Here is a 22,136-nt window from a genome sequence, read left to right as displayed (position 1 = left end):
CAATGGGATGCGATCAATAAGATGGAAATTTTTATAGTTGTGACTTATCTTGTAAAGAAATGTTTTATTAGTGAATAACTGAGAATACTACCTGGAACTAAAACACACTGATGGAACTATATGCAAATTACTAAAACTGTAAAAATTAAAAGGAAGGAGTACTTGGTAAGGTTAAAAAACTAAAAATGAGAATGTGGCTGGGTTTGGGACATGAATTTTGTTTAGTTTTCATTTATATGATTTTTTAATTATGAAAAAAGAATTTTTTTTGAGAGATCTTTGATGGTAATAGAGGGATGAGATTGATAGCTAACACCTAACAAGAATTTAACCATCAAACTGCACCGAAAAAGTAATAAAGTTGGGGTACAGTGCAAATTGAATATAGGTCAATCCGGTTTATAATCAAACTAAGACATATTTAAATATATTTTTAAGATTTTATTATGATAAAATAACTTTAGTAAATTTGTGAATCACTATTATATTTAATTTTTAATATAGTGGAATTATTTTCTCATTCTCTACTATATTTTGTTTTCTCTTTATTTGAGTTTTCATGTAAATTTGTGTATTGTTGTTTTCATTTTTATTTATTATGGTGGGTTATTTTTCATTATTTATTTATTTATTAAGTTTGAGAATGCAATCTTTTAGGCATAAAAATTCAAAGAATATGTTAATGGATTACAACAAAAGAAAAGCTAATTGTAAGATTTGAACAAAAATCTTATTAAGATGCGGCATGTAAGGATGTCTGAAGAAGAAGCCTTAAGATGAAAAAAATTACAAAGGGCTAATTAGTCAATTGCAAAATTACAAGGGCTAATATATAATTCACCCAATGCTACTCATCATTTTTGCATTTAACCATGATTTCCTCTTTTATTTTTCTTTTCTAAACTCTTGGATTAAAAAAATAATTAAGTGGAAGAACAAAACATTGGTAAACCCTTTTTCTTCCAACCATTTGATAGTCCAATGATATGACATAAGAGTGCAATGGAGACAAGGATTCAAATCTCCTCCCTCGCAGTATTGTTTATTATACTATTAATGGAACAATAGTTTCATCCTTTCTAAGATTGCATGACAGAAAGATTTTCTTAGGAGGTTTATAAACTATAGAAACTAATGCATTTTCATATTTATCTTAATCAAGGTGTTGGTCTCCTATGGGAGGAATAGTAGTTCACCCTTTCAGGGGTGCATGGCAAAACAATTTTTTTAAAAGATAAATAATCCACTATAACTGCTACACCTCTCGTCAAAAATAAAAAATAAAAAACATGGGTAAACATAACAAAGTACAATCCTAAATTTTTATTTTACACCTCTCGTCAAAAATAAAAAATAAAAAACATGGATAAACATAACAAAGTACAGTACTAAATTTTTATTTTAAAGTATTTTTTGAAGTTTAGAAACAACTGTTCACAGTCGCTCAATTATTTCAAAGTGCCATGTTTATTTAATTCTTTGTGATTAGCTTTAAGCTTTAACAATATCACTTGAGCACAATGTATGAAGTTTATTACAAGAACATAATAACATCCATCATTAAATCATCACTATTTCACAATAAACAGATCACCATTTTATAGTCCACAAGTCTTGGGAACCATTTTTGAAATCCATCTAAAATAAAAACTATTCAAATAAGGGCTGATTGGTCCCCATGGTGATCCACTGTTACCTCTGTTTATGTATTTTACTAAATTAATGCTGCAATAAAAGATATATCATCTATCTCAATCATTAAAGATTGGTTGTTTTTGACAATTTACCAGCAAAATTATTGCTATTCAATAAAAATTTTACCAAAACTATATTATTATAAATTCGTATAAAAGAAACATAGTGCAGGAGTGCATGATTTTTGAAAAAAAGCATGATCATTTTCTATTTATTCTTTTTTTATTGTTATAATGATGGTGAGAGAATGTAGTAAAATAATTTTATTTGTTTTTATCAGGTAAAGGGCCAGAGGATCAACTACGATTTGAAACGTTAATTAAATAATATAAATATTTTAAATAAATTATAAAAATATTTGAATATCGATATTAAAGTATTAAAGATATTATTTAAAGCTTTTTTTTCTTTTGAAAAATTTAGTACATTAAAACGGCATTAATCATAAATTAAAATTTCTTTATAATAAAAATCATGCTAATGTTGCCATTGGTACAACATCAAACACAAAAATTAAGTTTCTAAATTTTATAGGGCATGCTTAATTTCAAACTTAACTAGTAGAATAACCTTATTCTAAAGATGTGTCTAGTTGGAAAATGGTCCACTGAAATGACCAAAATGTAAAAGCGTCGCTTCGGTTGAATTAAAAAGTTTAGTTAGAAGTTCTCTGTATGGTTGAAAGAGAGGTGCCAAATCATAAATCACTTATTTTATTTCATTGGTTGAAAATGAAAATTAGTAAAAATGTGACTTCAACAGTTTATTGTGTTTGGAAGGGTGGAAATAAGGTTCCACTCATCACTTAGAACATAGAGTTTGGTTTAAAATTATTTACATGTTAATTTTTCCAATTAGGGTACTAATTTGAAGGTAACTCAAGTATTTTTTTCTTAACGTATCTAAAAAAAATTTAGTTATCTAATTTTTTTTTAAATATAATGAAAGTGAAAATTAGACTTCATGTTACTCATTTTTTTATATTATGTATTTAAATTAATCTATTTGTTACCTTAATGATTTAGGTTTTTCCAGCAATTTGTTTGCCAAAAGATGAAATTACTATGAAATTTATCATATTAGTAATGTAATACATACCTCGGAAGAAGAGTACATTACTTTATTTTTTTAAAAAAAAATAATTGTTTTCATGGAACATTGTCGAGCTTCACAAGTGATCAATTGAAGTAAGCATTATGGAAAACCGTATGTAATGTAAGTCAAACCAAAAATATTAAAAAAAATAATTGTTTTCATGGAACATTGTCAAGCTTCACAAGTGATCAATTGAAGTAAGCATTATGGAAAACCGTATGTAATGTAAGTCAAACCAAAAATATTAAAAAAAATAATTGTTCTCATGGAACATTGTCGAGCTTCACAAGTGATCAATTGAAGTAAGCATTATGGAAAACCGTATGTAATGTAAGTCAAACCAAAAATCATTATGTAACAGCCACTAATCAGTCCTCACATGACAATAGATTGGTCTGGAATAAAAGCAAAACATGATAACAGTTGCATGAATACAACATGCATGCAACGCAAGCCATACATTGTATAGGCATACATGTTATAGGAAAGAAACCATTCAATAGCATGTAACAATGAAATACACACTCACGCATAGGACATGAAATGTATACAATGCAAGCAGCAGGAAAAAAAAAAGATAGAAACAATGGTAATAAACCCATAGGAGCCCAACAAGTCAATAGCATGAAACCATTCATTAGGTGGTTCACACCATCCGTGAAAGAAACTTCCTGAACTAATCCTGTCTCAGTACTATATTTCTCACCATGAAGCTCCTAGCTAGCTTCACATTCCCTCAACTGAAGGTAGTTAAATACCTTCACTAGCTCATCCTTGTCAATCTTCTCTAAGTCGGTAACCCGCACATATAAAGTCTCCATCAAGTGGGTTGTATTCTTAATCGCGGAGGCCATTTCACCCATGACAGTAAGTAGGTTCGACAAGGGCTTCTAGGTCCATTGCTTGAACATTGGGACCTAATGGTGGACAAGGTGACAGAGCTGCTAGCAATGGATAGGGTAGAGTTGCCATTACTTTCCTCACTGCCAACATATTCATTCAAGGTTGATTCGACATTGTTATTGCTAAACTCTTTATTTTTAAATTTGTCAACGAAATCTAAAGACAAAGATGCCGCTTAGGAGCCCGTTGCATTGTCCTTGCCATAAATTATCTTAAGCCCTTTATAGTTCTCTATGGGCTTGCTGATGAAGGGTTCAAGTGGAAAATAATGCAAATTTTAGCTATGTACATGAAATGAACTGTTAAATAAAATTATAACACTTACCTCATTGTACATGAAGGCCACAATTGGATCAAGAGTAATCATTTTTGTTTTCATCATCCCACCTTGCCCTACTTAGACCCTTCACATTCTTGATCTTCATGTATCGTACTTTTAGTGTATTATAGTGGTTCTCCACATTTTTAGTAGTGCAATGTTGAATTTTGCATTCATAGCACTCGTAGCATGGGTAAATATGGCTTGCTTGAATGATTTATCGCACTTAAGAGCCTTTCTTGCTTAGCCGACCAAAATATGCTTGCCATCCTGTAGCCCAATGTAATCTTACATGGCAAGCAAACATTATTGAAATTTTCTAAGTGGATTATAAAAAACTAAAAATTTTGTATTTATTTAGTTTAGTACTTACTTTGAAAAAGATGCACCATATCGGGTTATTCTCTATATCAGGATAGCAGTTATTACTAAGGGGTAAGACAAAATTATCGCGTATCGCATAAATTGCACAAATGACGTTGTTAAAATACCTACTAATAGTTTCTCTAGAGTGAAGGAACTTCACCCACACTTTTCTATTCTTTGTGTTATGGCCAACTATGTGCAAGAATATAGCAAGTTGTTCCTCTATGGATGCATGTCTTATATCCATAAGCGGGTATCTATCACTCATTATTTGGGACAAATGTATGAAAGGTCTTACATCCATTCTCAAGTAGTTTACACAGTAGCTCGCCGACTTCTTAAAAATACATTTATGTGTTTTTGTTAAGTGCTCAATTATACTTGCTTTATCCTTTTATTTGGAGCATTTAGCTTGTTTTTAAGACTTTTATTATATTGTTTTAATGCATGTTTTGGTTATTTCATTTGTGTAGGTCATTTGGAAAGCATACAAAACAAGGGGAATGAATTTGGTGCAAGTTTGGGGAAAAATGAAGTTTAAATGAAGAATTTCTTGGAGCAAAACACCCTAGCATGGGGGGTTTGGTAAGGAGGCTGAAAATCAACATTTTAGCCAATTTGGAATCAACACGTCCTCCACATGGGGGATACATGGGGTGTGGATAGCTTGCCAAAACCATTACACGTTACATGCCCGGGATGGTGCTTAAGTAATGTTGAGACCAGAATCTCTATAACATCAAAATTTATGTTCTATTCGCATAGCTTCAACACTCCCCTAAGATTAACCCATGCCTAGGTCTGATTAGGATTACTATTTAAGGCCCAAATGTGGTTTATTTCAAGGTAGACGAGTTCTAAGAAGGGTTTAAGCCACCGCTACTTCCATTAGAGCAAAAGGAGAGGGATTCTTGGAGATTGAGTGACGTCTTTGGGTCATCATTAAGCTTGGAGGATTCTTGCATCTTTCATTGTGGAGATTGAGGGAGTGTTTTCAATGGTTTTTTCATTAGGTTAGCACTCATTGATTGTTTGTTGATTATATTTGTAATGAGTGGCTAAACTCCCTAAGATTTCAAGATTGGGTACCCTAGGATGACTCTTGTATTTGAATCTTAATCTTTCAGGGCTTAATAAAGGTTTTTGATTTTTTTTATTTTTGTCATGCGTATTGATTGTTATAGATTCCTAATAGTGACAGCTAGGATCTATATTTGATTATTATGTTGTGATTGAGAAATCCATGTGATTAGATCTCCATAGACAATAGGGGATGGAGGGTGTGTCTCAAGATAGAACATCTTGCTCCTCCCATCGTAGGGTTAACCCTTAGGTTAGAAGCCAAGTACTCACCTTTGGATAAGAAGACTTATACTTACCCTCAGGGAGAGATTCATTGAGTGTAATGCTTTCATGCTAGATTCCATATGGAAAGAGATCTTGCCCTAGTTGTTTTGTATTGATCTAGATACTAGTAGTTTCGAGAGGAGTATTGACATACTTGTAGAATCTCTATGGCTTAATCAAACCTCGATTTAATTTGGAGTTAAGGTTTAGGTACTTGAGAATTCCTAAGGGGAATCAATTCAGGACCCTTTACCTTGATTATCCTCATAACCGTTGTTCTAGTATTTATTTTCTCTTTACATCTTGATTATTTCTCTTATCTTCCTTAGATTAAACACAATTGATCTTTAGACTAGATATTATAAAATCAGATAGTACTAGTACTCACACTCCTCGTGGAATCGACATCTTACATTTTATGCACACTTTTATAACTTGAGCAACCTATGCATTGCAAATAGATTAAACACATTTATTTGCGATTTCACACACACACACACACACACAACAGATATGTTTCTTCCTAGTCAGGTTTGAAAATAATGAAGGCTCGGCACATCTTGAAGTCCCAGATGAATGCATTTCTTTAATGATGAATGCAACAATGATGACAATTATGGTGAATGTCATAGTGAGGGATCTAACATTGCTTACCTAGTGACCAACTATCCATCAACACATATGCATGAATGATCGACTGTGTGTGTAATCCCGCAAGTATACGGGTCGTCAAGTAATACCTCCCATGCGAGCACGAGAGGGTCATATTCCCAAGGGCTCGAGAATCCACTCTTACTTCCTCTTCGCAATGTTGTTTAACCTACAAGTCTGGATGTGAAAGAGAGACTACAAAGAAACAAAGTAAATGCAAATAAAATGCTAACATTGAAGGCGAGATACGGGGGATAATCAAGGCAAGAAAGTGGTCACGGATGAGGATCCCCTCAGGGGCTACTAAAGTGTGTAGGATGATAGAATTAACATGCAATTAGCTAGTTTGACGGAGAAAACCCTAGATTAGGTCAACTCGATGATCAAGGCAATTGACCCCTAATCCGGTACGAGTGTTGGATACGGAAATCTCTTCCGCCCAAATCCTCCTACGATTGCAATGGGAAAAGTTTTTTTCTCAAGCTAGGGTTGGAATACAAGGTAGTACTCAACCCTAGAATTGGAGGGAGGGGTATAAATACCCAATGGTCATGGTATATTTATATGTATATCCCTTCCAAGCTTGCTGAGTCTAACACTAGGGCAATGGTCATGCAACCTAGCATTACCTAAGAATTGATACACAGAGTTCTCATGCATACCAAGGCATTCAAATACACCAAACATGGATCACAAACAAGCCAAAATGCAACATATAGAACTAAACATACATACAAACACAAGTTCACCCCCAAGGCTTACCTTCATCCGGTGACGTTGGGGTTTAGTTGTTCATAATCACAAAATACAACAAGAAATCCATGCAAACAACCAAACTAAAACATAAAAAGAACACTCTCTCAAAGGATGGAGACTGGAGAAGCTTCCAAAGACACCACATAAAGGGTGGCTTCCCATCGTCTTCAACCTCCTCAATTCAAGCCCTAGGAGTAGATCTCACTCCAAATCGAGCTCTCCTCACCAAATCCTCCGTGGAAATGCCCTCAAAACCTCTCTTTGACCTCGGATCTGAGATGGTGGTGGTGAGCTTGAAGAAAAGGGTCATCTCCCCTCAAAAGAATATCCCTAAAGATGCCTTTAAAGGATGGCTACGGGGTTGCTTACATGTGGCCTCACAGTCATAATACTGGTCGTGAGGTTGCTCAGAAAATAGGCCAAAAAAATCATTAAGTTGCTGTAATACTGCAGCTCTCTAAATTGCTCACGGTTAACTTCACGGCCATGAGGTTGCCCGTAAGGGTTTCCATACTTAGAATTTCTTCAAGTTCTTCATGCTTCAGGCTACTACAATGTTGTAGTAGTGCCCGGGGCCCTAAAACACCGTTTTTGATGTCGATATCTTCTCAAATTGCATCGTTGAGCTCACCTAGGCTTCCTTTGTGCCTGAGACACAAAATTGAACAATTGAACCATATAAAGGGCATCAATTTCCTGGATAAAATACAAAAACCATGCACACAAATATGTATAAAATATGTACATTTAGACGTTTATCAATGAACAAGTGATGATTTGGTGTATTGGGTCATGAAATTTAATTCCCTACATTCTACATAACAATTTTAATTAGATGTACTCATAAATTAACGTTAATGGCCAGCATAATAGTTGCTAAAAAAAGGCTAATAGGGCAAAGTAAAACACATGAACTCATACATAAAATAGTTCCACAATCGTGACCCAATAGAATAAAGAATATTCACGTTGTCATTAGTAGCGCGCACAATAGTTGAACAAAAAAAAACAAACAAGGCAAAGTAGAACATCTGAATTCATACATAAAATAAACAATTGTAGCTTGCGCATATAGAGAATAGTAGAACAACAATTTGTCAATTGAAGAGGATGTGAAATCACAATAGTAAAACACAATATTATGAAAGAGTAACACAAGCACAACATATAAGTAAGGAAAAACTAGGCTTATAAAACATGCAACACACCAACAATAGCTAAAAAGGAAGAGACAAACAGTTAACTCAAGCTGCTATAAAATCAAAATAATAAAACAAAACTTTATTAAATGATCACATAAACACAACATAAAGAGCCAAAAAATAAAGAAGAAAATAAAACCTCTCACAAGAGCAAAGGATTAAATACAGGTAACATAGGTACAAACTAAATGTAAACCCAATTAATCTGCCATTATTTTCCTCCTTCTTAGAACTCTATAACCATTGGCCACTATTCTGTCATGCATGCTATTGCCATTGTTTTCTTTGGTGTCAAATACAAACCACATATAAACCAACTAATAGAAAAATCATCCCACTACCTTCTTTCATACACTCTTTATTTTTCATGTATTTGTTAACTTATATATGAGTGCACACTATCTGGCCCTCTAACTCTAGTCATGCATCTTCAATAATTCCACTCAATCACCCAACTCTTCCCATCTCTTCCATATATGTCCCTAGATATCTCTATCTACCAAGACTTGTATCGACTAGGCTAATTTTGAAAGCCAAAGAAAAAAAATGATCTTTCATCATTCTTACTTGACCATTCATCATACATGGAGGCTATAGTAGAGCACAAATAGAGAATTTCAACAAAGGTGACAAAAGCTAGTTTAAAATGAGACCTTGTCTAAGCTTCTAAGTACAACACTTATGTGCATATTACTCTCATGACAAAATTATAACCATCAGAAGATCAAAATGTCTTGCATAAGACCTTAAACAAAACCTTCTAAGGTTACTAGAAAAGTTCAACGAGTGTTTGAATATTGGTAAATTTAATTTATGCTACATGCAATCAAAGATGGTGTTTTTGTTAAAATAATGAGGTTATCGAGCTATAGAAATTATAGTCACAAATTATTTTGTCAGAATAATTTTATCAAAGTGAAGAAACTCAAACATTATCAAACATGACATTGAGAAAATTAAGTGATATGTGTGGTAAATTCTTTCATTATTTTACATGAACTTTGCATTTTCCACCACTCTGTCATGCATGCTATTTTTATCTTTGTATAGAGTTATATCTCCTATAAGCTAGCTAGGGAAAATGATCTTTTGTCTATGCAAAAAAATCTTACATTTTATAGGGCCATATAGAAAGATTATTGTTCACAAATATATGTGTATGTATATATATATATATATATAATACCTTTAATAAACATATAGAATAAAAGCTCTTCTATTCTATTATGTTCTTGTTATTGAATGACACATATTATAGAATATCCATAAAGAAATCAAAATAATTAGAAGGGAGTTACTTTTCATAAAAAGGGCCAACTTAGATACTAATGGAAAGTAAAGAGAATCCAACTTCCTTTATAAAAACAGTTAAATTGGCTCAAAGAAGAATTTCAGAGTATTAAATAATTGAAAAAAAAATCAGCTAAAAATAATAGAGAAAAAGATTCTACCCTTCTTTTGCCAATAGCTGGGTTGCAAATAAATCTTGGTTGCCATGTACTAGCTAAAAAGGTTTTATCAATGATGTTGTGGCAATGGATAGAGAGTAATTCATCAAATCACATGTAAACAAAAGAAGAAAGGCCTTCTACCTTGCAAGAGAGGTTGTGAATGCTTATATAGTGTAGCAAAAGGCAATGCCACTAGAGCTGTCAATTCGGGCTTAGCCCGCCCCGCCAATAAAAATGGGCGGGTCGGGTTGATTTTTTATAGGCCCGCCTGGAGGCGGGCCTAAATGGGCCAACCGGCGCAGGGCCGCGGGTTGGGGCGGGTCAGCCCGCGGCCCGCTTCTAATTTATAAATAATATATTTTATATAATTTATATATATATATATATATTGATATTGACATATTGTTATGGATTCAAATTTTGTGATTGTAATGGATGTTTTTATTTTGTGATTTGTTAATTTTGCTAAATTTTTGTTGATTGTAATGGATGAATGTTATAATTGTAATAGATGTTTTATCTTGTAGTTTTTGTTGTTTTTTTTTTTTAATTTTGTTGATTGTAATTTTGTAATAGATGTTTTTATTTAGAGATTTTGTAATTATTGTTGATTTTGTTAGGTTTTGAATATTATAATGGATGTTTGTATGTTTTAATTTTTAATTTAGTTTTTTTATGAATTTATAATGAATGTTTCAATGTTTCATATATTACAACATATATAAAAATAAAATAAATTAATTATTTTGATTTTTTGGCGGGCCCGCCCGCCCAACCCACAACCCAAAACGGGTCGGGTCGGGTTGGCATTTTGCCCGCCCGCCAAATGGTGAGCCGCAGGCCGGCCCGCATCGCCAGCCCGTTTTGACTGCTCTAAATGCCACCAACACAGTGAGCATATGGCGACCCATCTAGGCAAAGGCAAGGTGGTGAGATAAGCTTCACAACCCCAAAATTTAGGAGATACTGATGGGGATAAGAGAGATACCTTCAAAATTAAAGAAGAGGAAATGTTAGGCAAGGAGACAAACAAGGAAAAGAAACAAAAGGCTTTAAAAAAAATCATAACCGTGGACATTGAAAGTGATAGCAAGTGGAAATTAACCAACACCTCAAGATAGTGGAGACTATTAACCAGAAGGATGGTAGATGATGGTGTCTAATAACCCTAGTAGGTGAGAAATTAGGAAGAAAAATTGGGAAAGTGGAGTCATGGGTGTGCTATGAAGTCATGTGCCAGAAGTGGTACTTCGTTCACGTAAGCAAAAATTACCAAAGTCTCACTTTAATCAATTTTATCCCAAAGTTAAAAAGCTGAACTCGGAAGTTTTGGAAGTGTCACATCACCACTTCAGTGAACCAAACACACCGTAGTAGCATAGAACCTACCACTTGGGTGACTTAACCCAAAAATTAATGAACCAAACACACCCTAAGTCTCTTTGACAATCTGATTTAATAATTTCACTTTAATTTCAATATAAATTTATGGTTCCATAAAATCAACATGTGTGTATATATACATATATAAATGTGGCTTTTGTACTTGGCTACATTCCTTAAAACTTTAGTGGGTGATCCTTATGCTGTCATTTGAGGCTACCAAGGAACTAATTGGCTTCCGTTTTAATGTGTGTCCCTCTACTATATTTAACTTATATTGAAAATTTAACTATGGTTCCCATTGTACAAGAAAAATTTAACTCTAGTTGTCATCTCATACAAGCAAATTATATTATGAACAAATCTTAGTCATTCTTATTAGAGTAATCAATAACATAACATCAGTTAATTACAAAAAATATATAGATTTAAATATATAAGCTCGAGTTTCTCATCGTATCAGCTTAAGCTTTTAAGTTGATATGAGGCCAAACAATATGTTTGGCTTACATCTAACATTGCATCATAACATGATTTGTTTAGTTTATTTGCAAAGTGGCCCAGACAATTTGCATGTAACAATTCAAAATTAGTAGCCTTACTTATTCATGTTATAAGTTGAATGTCAATCTAATAATATGAGTTTTACATATAACCATAGAAGCTAGGGAATTTTATGACATAAATATTTCAAATAACATATTAGGATGCTTAACAATGATAATACTTTGGCACATCAACAAATAAATGATGGTCAATATGCTAAAATGATTGTCATTAAAAGAAAATAGAAAATATTAAACTATAAACACGAATAATAAATAATTGATGTTAACACTATAAAATTATGTACAACAATAAGCAAATATGAGAAATACTAAACACTTATAGAGAAATAATACTTAGTTTGTGGGAGCTAATATACTCATCATTTTTATTGTAATTTAAGACATACTTTGTTAACCAAAGGAAAAGAGGTTTGATATAAAAAATATATATGATAAATCTAGTTGTGAATAAAAAGATAAAAGTACAAAAGGATTTTTTATTTGAATGGCTAAGGTATAGATAAGAACAAGGTTGAAGAATATAACCTACTAGAAGTGAAGCAAACGGAAAAGAATGATGAGGGGGTGATCAAGAGTTTACTCCCCATAATAAATATTTGCTTATACATGTTTTTATATCAGTATTTGAATATCTTTGCTTATTCTCAAAGCTAATTTGATTAAATCTTGTACTTAATTCATTTCTTTTTTGTGTTCAGGCTGATTGATGAGTGAATTTCACATCATATTTTGCATACATCTAATACACTCTTTAGCTTATCTTTTAGCACCTTTTGTTTATGAATGATGCTATTCTGGGTGTGTTTGTCTCTATTGCAGCCTTTTAGGGCTCATAGCATATAAGGAGTGAAATCAAAGAACAAAACCAACCAAAGAAGACAATTTCTCTAAGTGTCCAAGCAAGCACGGGCAGAGCACGGACGTGCCATCTCCCATGGTTTTCTCTATCTGGGACTTTTCTGTTTTTCAGCAAGAGCACGGGCAAAGCACATGGGTTCTTCCTCCCCATGATATTCTTTGGATTGTAGTTTCTTGTGTTTTAAGCATAAGCATGATTTGTGGGCTCCTTTTTATGGGTGTGCTGACAAGACCGAATATGTGTGTAAACCCCAAGTGCACGGGTGTTGAAGTAATAAATCTCAGGTGAGAGGGTATCGTATCCACAGGGAATAGTGAATAGAAACACAACGATTGCTATCTAACTATGATGAGAATAAATTGATGGTATGATGAATGAGAGTGATATAAAAAGATAAAAGAAATAAGAGAGAGAGGCAAAATAATTGAGAGGAAAAAGGCAATCGATATAAATGGGGTACCCGGATATTGTTCCGCCTAGGATAATCGTTCCAAGTGCCAGAACTCTCTATTATACTTTCTAACTGATGCAATAATGAGTCATGGAGATCCTTAAATACATGATCCCAAATCTAAGGTCAACCATGGCTAACTCTATACATGTCCTAGAGGAGAAATTGAATAACCTCTCAACCTCGCTTTCGTATAGAATTGCAATGAGTTCTAGGGATTCCAAGTGATAAATACTTTTCCTAGATGTAGACCTAACCCTTTGGTCCAGGTGGAAGGTCCCTAGCCACAATTAAGCCCTAGGTGCTAAAATCAACGCTTCACTCCGTTGCACCCACAACTAAGCCCCAGCGGAAGGTCATCCTTTTAGCCCATTCACTCTACTATAATCGCAAAGAACTTGAGAAAATGGAGGTAGAATAAATCACACCGGAGGGGAAAGGAGACACTCCGCTACCTCTGGACTCACCCTCTCAACCCTCTCCAATCTATCTTTGTCTAACTCCCGTGGTGTGTCACTCACTCACAAGTGTTACCAACAAGAACTCTCAACCCTAGTGTCACTCTAAGGAAGTATTCATACAATGGATTGTGGAAAATACAAGATTATTTTATTTTATGAGTTTTGGAAGTGAGGAAGCCAGAGTAACACAGCAGAAGAGTGTTGTATGCTGTATATAACACCGTATAAGAGAAATCAGCTTCACTTTGATCATCAGTAGATACTTGGACATCCTTTCACAGTATTGTTATTTACTATTGAGCATATTTGGAACAAGAGAACAGATTTGGAACAAGTAAGTGAACTTCAGTGATATCAGATTGATGTATATTAGGGAAATTTCGAGGACGAAATTTTCTTAAGGGGGAAGGATTGTAATACCCTGAACCTGTGATTAACTGTTGAAAAATATATTCAGGGTATTACTACAGTTGCAGTAAGAATTTTTCTACAGAGTAACCTTGTGGAGAAACCCCAAGTGGAAATAACAAGGACCTAAGTGTAAAAGTTTATAAAAGATTTTGGGTTAAAGAGTAATAGAAAAAGGATTGATATAAAATGTTTCTGGCATCCAAGGACTGAAAGGTAAGATGGAAGGGATCTTTTTGAAATGTTGTACTATAATCCAAGGACCATTGGATAATTTAAAAGGATCTTTTGAGAATACTATTTTGTAATTAAGGGATCATTCATGAGTTTTTCAGGGACTGTTTTGTAAGGAATTATGTTTTGAGGGACTAAGTGTAAAAGTTTATAAAAGATTTTCGGTTTTACTGTAGCAATTACTGTAGCACCGAGATTAGGGTTTGGTTTGGTTAATTAAATTGGTGATGATGATGATTAAGGTGTTAATGATGATGGTTAGATTGGAATTGGTTGAGTTAGCCAAGTTGATTTGGTTCGATCAAACCAAGTTGAAATTGAGTTGGTTGAGTTGGGCTTGATCAAATCAAGTTGAGATGGTTTGGGTTTGGTTCAGTGATTTGGGCTAGGGTTTTGGGCTGAACCAAGTTGGTTCAATGGATTTTTGAATAAGAATTGGGTTGGTTCAAGCTGGTTCAGTGAAATTGAGTTTGGTTCAGTGCAATTAAGCTTGGTTCAGTGCAATTGAGCTTGGTTCAATGGAATTGTGATTGGTTCAGATTGGTTTAACTGTGTTTAGTCTAAATTGAGTTGGTTTAAGTGCAATTGAAAGCCAGTTGGATTATGCAAGGTCGGATTTTAACCGATTGGAGTGAGTGGGCCCAATAGAGAGTTGATTATTATTTTTGTATTTTCTTTTGAGTTTAAATATATTATTTATTTTTATTATATTATTCTTGTTAGGTGTTGTTCAGTCTTGGTAGGGAATTCCAGGTGTAGCAAGGAACCCAAGGACACCAGGTGAGTTGGTAGTGGCTATTATTTTAAATAATTGTTTAATTATTATTATTTTGAAATAATTATTTAATGGCTAGTATTTTGAAAATAATTGTTTAAGTATTTCTTTTTATCATGTTTAATTGGCGTATAATGTTGAGGTATACGTATATTTATTTGCCGTTGATGCTCCTGACAATCGTATTGATACATTAATTTTGTATAATTATACGTATTTATAAATAGTATAAAATACATGTATATGTGATTTAATTATTCGGTTCATGAATTTATTTTTGGATGGTTATATATGCTTTGATTTGGAATGATTTGTGAAATCATGTGCGTGTATTAAAATGTTTTACCGACAATATTTGTGGGACTGGTTTTCATTCCTGGCATAGGAATGGTATTTTGTATTTGGACTTTACTGGTATTATGCATGTATCGTCTCGTGAATGTCCTGGATAAGGACCATGTGATATGATTTACTCTGGTTTGTATTATTCTTTGCATCTACATGTTGGTTTTGGATGGTGACGGCGGGCTAAGGCCCGACTCTGCGATGAGTGGGTTCCCACGGGCCGGCCTTTTAGAGGTGGCGTGGTGGACACAGGGTGTTGATTTGTCCGGATCGGTGGGAGGCGTAGAGCCTTGATTGGATGATACATCGGGATCCCGGAGTCACCACAGGGACGGTGGGCCAACGTCGAGGTTATGAAGACCTTGGCGGCTCCCAGACCCTAGTCGCGACCCAGGCTAAGTCGGGGAGAGTTTTCGGGGCTATGGATTTGAGAATGGTTTTATATTATCGATTATTTTGACATTGATTTATGATGAGTTTATGTTTTCAAAAAGTTCTTTAAAAATGTATTTTGCTAGAATTCTAGTATTTTTGGAAAAGTTGGAAAATTATTTAAGCGAGTTGGTATTTATATACTTTATATGCCTTTTGTATTTTTAGTATTTGAAATTATTAAGCCACTACCGACCAAGCTAGAATGTGTTGTAGCTGCGGAGGCGGGACCCTAGATCACTGATCGAGTATAGAGCTAGTCGGGGTTGAGTCGGGAGGCTGCAGGTGGGTCCCTCTTTCTTTCTTTCTTGTTATTGGTGTCATGATCTTGTAGCGGTTGTACCCGCAAATTAGAGTGATTATATTTATTGTATTTATGTATTTGAACATGTACTTGGTGAAAAAAATTATAAATTGTGATTTGTAGATCCGATTTTTGTTTAAAAGCAGGTGTCGGGTTTCCAGTTAAAAGAGAATTTTTAAGCGATGGGTGCCACATTTACCTCGGTAGAAGGGGTGGGTGTGACACATTGCCAACAAACTATTAAATCATTCATGTAGTATGTATACAATGCTTTTAAACACAATCATTCCAACAAACTATTAAATCATTCATGTACTATGTATACAATGCTTTTAAACACAATCCAAACGAAACAAAAGAATTGATTTTTCCCAAACGTTTGTGCTCCCATAACAAGGCCAAATAACTCAAACAAACTAAACAAATTATTACAATACATGAAATAAATCATACCTTTAATATAGTGGAGGCAAGAAGCAGAGTAGAGAGGCGCCAGAGCACGGGAGGGAAAGCAGCGGGCGAGGGCAGGACCGGGAGATAGGGAGGAAATGGCGGCAGGACGGGCCAGGGAGGCGAGGGAGGGAGCGGGCGGAGGGAAGCGGCGGATGGAGGTGGTGACCGGGTTCAGTGGGGAGGGCAGCGGAGGGAAGCCTGGCCGGGATGGGCCGAGGCGGGAAGGAAGCGCAGGCGAGAGAGAGAGAGAACCAAAGCGAGAGAGAGAGAGAGAGAGAGACTCACGTTGGTGTTTCTCCCCTTTTTTTAGTTTTTAATTTTTAAATTAAAAATCAAAGAATCCACGTCACCGACCCACATCGGGTTGTGTGGGTCTGGTTACGTGTGGTTTGTTCGCTCAATATAGTATTACTCTTATTAGAAAGCATTTCAAAGAGTAAGAAAAACCAACTTCAATAAAACCAAATTATTATTACATTTAAAAATATTAATTTTATTAAAAAAATCAAATATTAAAAAAAATAGCAAATAAATATAAATAAATGAAGAATAAACACTGTTTTAATTTGATTATTAAAAATTAACTATTTTGATATAACTGTTTATCCCTATACAAAATAAAGCATTTCGATGATTGGTTTGGGATATCATTAACAACAATATTCTTTAAAATGAAAAAAAGTTTTTCTTTTCTTTTTGAGTTAATAATACATATCTACAATACAAAAATTAAATTTCTAAATTCATTTATTTACATAATTTAATTACTTAAGAGAATATTTAATAGAATAATATAGGGACAAACACACCTAAAGGTAAAATTCTGAAGAATTTTAAAACTAATATAATTTTTTAAAGGTCTATCAAATATAAAAAATTCATCTTAATTTAAGAAGGCTTCACTTTGAGATGGCCTTTTCCCATAAAATGATGGTGAAGTGAGGTAAGATGATGATGATGCCCTTCAAATTAAAGAATAAAAAAAAATTAAAAAATCACAATTACATTTAAAAAAAACATAAAAGAAAAGAGAGACCGGTCATGCTCCCACCGACTTTTTCAACGCCGCGCCGCCTGCAACCAAGAAAGAAACATTAAAAGAAATGTGTAGAAAAGACACATGAAAGAAAACTTACAAAAATAATAATAATAAATTTTAAAGTCAGTAAGGACCATGCGCAACTTCATTACAGTGAAGAGAGATGAATAATTTTTTTTCCAAAATTTATATTAATATTAATTAAAATTTATTTATAAAATTTTTCATTGGTTGTATACAAATATTATAAATTTATGTCGGTCACTCGTCCATATCTTAAAAACATATGAAAGTCACTAATAAATAGATTCTTTAATATATATATATATATATATATTTATTTAAATTTAAACTATTTATTTAACTTAATTTATTTTACTAATGCGTGATATATGGTTAAAAATTAAACGTTTGGTCATATACTTTCACTCAAAATTATAGTGCAAATATGCTCCCATAACTAAAAAATCAATACTATCGTTACATTCAATAGAATTTGAACTTATAATCTAAAATTTTTTATAATTGAAATACTGCTGATAAGACCCGTCTTCATTTGAGAAATACATCTTTAAGTGATTCATTTCTTTTTTAATGATATTTGTTTAATTTGTTCATGGAATGATTAGTATAAATGTTTTTTTAATTATGTGATGGTATATATTCTTCAACAATAAAACGTACATCGTGTATAAAATAAATAAATATAGTAGTACTACGCATGGCTTTTATTGCTGGTATGAGTCTGACAAGTGTGGTGATGAGACCTTGCTGTGAGTTATATTGCAAAGAAGAGAAAAAGATTCCTTGGTTTGTGGGGCAGACCAGGCTTGGGTTGGCCGACAACTGCCTCGTGCTTCCCGCAAATGGTCTCCAGGGACACCTTCTTGCTTTTACTGATTCCTCTCGGAAAAAGATTTATCTTTTGCATTGCTTTGTTCCTTGGGTAATAGTAAGTCTTCTTCCCAACTTTATTAACAATTAAAAACAAAAAATCATCCTTTTCTTTCTGATGCTTTGAAAATGGTAATTACTGATATGTATTTATAAAAAATTAATTTTTTTTTGTCCTACCACGGTTTGGCTCTAATCTCCACTTCACCGAAAACAAACGAACTGATTAGAGTTGTGAATGAATCTATGTTTTACTTAAAAGCACCAAAGCTGGGTTCATTAAAGACTCAACTCATTAAAGAATTAGTATGACTAGTTTATTAAAAAAAATGCGTGACTACCAAACTCAATTTTTAAGCTCTTAAGATAAATGAGCTAGATTTAAACACTACCAAACTCGTCGGTTGCATTAAGACTCGTAAGCAACTCATTTATAAAATCGTCGGAACGCAACAATCGTATTTTTAACCAAAAATGTGCACCTTTTTCTGCTATAATTCTTAAAACTGTTTATATGATTTTTTCTTGGATTTTTGCAGATTCTGAATCTCATCAACAAGAAGCCTCTGAAGGTGTTCAGAAGATAAAGCGCTCCTTAAACTTTTTGCGCTCCAGATCCGCTGACTTCACCGATGATATGGCGTCCAACTCGACTCAGGAGTAATTGCTACTGCTGCTCTCAGCTGGCCTCTATCTCCTGATGGCTGACTTCGCCGGCTTCAGATTTCCCTGCCTTTTTCCTTTTCTTTTTTCTCTGCACCTTATTTTCCTCATCTCTGGTGAGGATAACCATTTACTTTTTCCTCTATTTGTTCTAGCTATTATTTTTCTCACTTGTACTTTTTTTTCCCAGTTTCTTTCTTCATTAATAAATTCATGGTTTATCCACTTTATTCAAAAATCGTTAAGAGGTTCATTTATAATATCACCAACAAGCTTATTTATTAAAATCATTAATATAATTGTTTAATTTATAGTATCATTATGAAAGTAATTATAAAAATTTATAGAATTGTTTATAGTATTAATAATTTTGCTTATGAGATTATTAATAATAATGTATTACAAAAATATTGCACGTGGTTTTAAAATAAGTTTAAGGCTTGGCTTGAATTATAAATTTATTTTGCCTTAAAAGATCCTGTTAAGTGTTAACGAGCTTAATTGATTTTTTACCTTAAAAACCCTTGGGTTTGAATTGCGCTGAGCTTAGCCTTATAATCTATACATATATTTTAAAGTAGATGTATAATCCGCTTCGAGATGGTTCTAAGGAAAATTTTTAATTTTTTTTAAATTTGTTCAATTGTATTTAAGTTTTTATTTGTATTAATTATAATTTATACATACTATTAAAGTAGATGTATAAAGTGCTCTAAAAGTGATTCAAGGAATAATTTTAATATTTTTATTATATTAAATATGGTATTAATAATTAAAAATTTTAATTGCATAATAGGCATTGATTTTATCATGAGCATTAAGTTGGTTTAATATTAGACATTTAATAGGATGTTCTAATGTAATGGAAATGGATGGTAATATGATTGGAGAGGGTTTTAAAAAAGATTTTTATTATTATTTTTTTTTGCATATATTTAAAATGGCATAGATTTCATCATGACCATTAAATTGGTTTTAATCCTTTGCATAAGTTTTTTTGGTTTTAAAAAAATATTTAAAAAAATATTTATTTGGTATTATATTAAATATTAAAAATGCATATAGGAGACTAATAGATAATATTATTATATTAAATAAGATCTCTTAATGAAAACATATATTAATCTGATTGGAGAGGGTTTAAAAGAAGATTTTTAAACTCTTTTTTAAAAATTTATCCTCATTTCATTATGAACACATAAGATTAAATGAAATTGATTTATCATGGGCATCAAGTCAGTTTTATATTAAACATTCAATTAGACGTACTCATGGAAACATATGGCCTATGGAAATTGAAAATCTTTGCTGAATTTATTTAGAATTATTGGTTTAGAAAATAATAAACAACATTTATTTGGTATAACATAAAATATGAAAAATAAAAAAAATATTGTGTTATTAATAAAAAATTATAATTAAATGAATAAAAAATTAATGACATTTATTTGGTATTACATTAAATTACAACATAAGCTATATTTATTTTTTAAATTACCAATAGTTTCATTTTTATTAAATGATATAGATTTAGTTTATGGGAAGATGAATAGACAATTGTAGAAGAAGATGAAAAATCTAAAATAAATTAAAATTTATTTTATTATATTTAAGTTTTTAATATATATTACTTATAATATTAATAATTGAAAAACTTTAATTACACTTTTTTTATTTATGCAATAATTGTCTATAAGACCTTTGAAATTGAAAATATACAACAGTTTCCATTGTATGAGTTGTTTAATTATATTATTTTAATCTGCTCCCAGAGAGTTTGAAGGAATAAATTTTAATTTTTCATTATATTTAAGTTTATATTTATATTACTTATGATATTAATAATAGAAAACTTTAATTGTAATTATTTATTTATACAATAAATGTCCATAAGACTTTTGAAATCCAAAGTATTCAATAGTTCCATTGTTTAATTATATTATTTTTATAATTTGCTTCGAGAGTTTCAAAAAACAAATTAAATTTTTTTATTATATTTAAGTTTTTATTTATATTACTTATGATATTAATAATTGAAAAATATTTAATTGCATTTATTTATTAATGCAAACTCTGATGCGAAGTCGGGGAGAATGCCTAGTATTAGTAATGGGGGATGTTTAATTCCATTTATTTGTTTTGTGGTGTTATTAATAAAAAGAATTCAATGACATTAATTTTGTTAAAGACATTAAATTAGTTTTGCATTAAAAAATCAATAAGAATTTCCAATAAAACTTGATATTCTATAGAGAGTAGAAATCTTTTCTATTTTTTTATTTTTTAAAAATATTTAAAAATATTTATCAGGTTTTTTACGTAGGATACTAATTTCGGGAAGGATTTAAGATTAAATCTCAAAACTAATACAAAGTAAGGGCACAAGTGGTTGTACATATCCCTGACATGCAATATATAGTGTGAAAGATAATAATTTAAAGTAACGACTGGAAAATAAGGATTAGTGAGCTACTTTCTATGACAATTGTCCTGACTATTGAAGACAAGAGCTTAGATTTAGGTATTTCCACATTTAACATTTCATCAATAAGTAAATTTTAATGCTTGAGCTATTTTTAAATTTTGTTTCGGTTTATAATTATAACTTTTTTTTGAAAGCCAAGTTGAACTTCACTAGCTTAGGGTGTGTTTGGATGGAGATAATAAACACTGTTAGAATGTGAATTATTGTCAATAATAGTTTATACCTATGTTTGGATGCACAACTGTTAGAATGAGAATGGAATGTGTAAGTAATTAATAGTGGTACTGTAGAGGCATCTGCATTCCCCCCAAAATTGGGAGGAATGGAATTATTTGGGTATGAATGAATAGTATTAGCCTTTAAAATGACACTTTTGCCCTTCTGAATATTTAATTAAATAAAATTTATATAAATTAAATAAGTAAATATAATAATTAAATTAAATAATAATTAAAATAAAAATTATTATATATAATTACAATAATAAAAGTAAAATGATACTTTTGGCCATTAAACTAATAATTAATTAAAATGAGATATTCAATGTGAATATTTAATTATAATAGTTATTTTAATAATAATGTTCAAAATATTTT

The sequence above is a fragment of the Dioscorea cayenensis genome, chromosome 9 (assembly GCF_009730915.1).
Source record: "Dioscorea cayenensis subsp. rotundata cultivar TDr96_F1 chromosome 9, TDr96_F1_v2_PseudoChromosome.rev07_lg8_w22 25.fasta, whole genome shotgun sequence".
Lineage (NCBI taxonomy): Eukaryota > Viridiplantae > Streptophyta > Magnoliopsida > Dioscoreales > Dioscoreaceae > Dioscorea > Dioscorea cayenensis.
The sequence above is the reverse complement of the archived record's forward strand: the minus strand, read 5'-3'. Positions refer to the sequence as shown.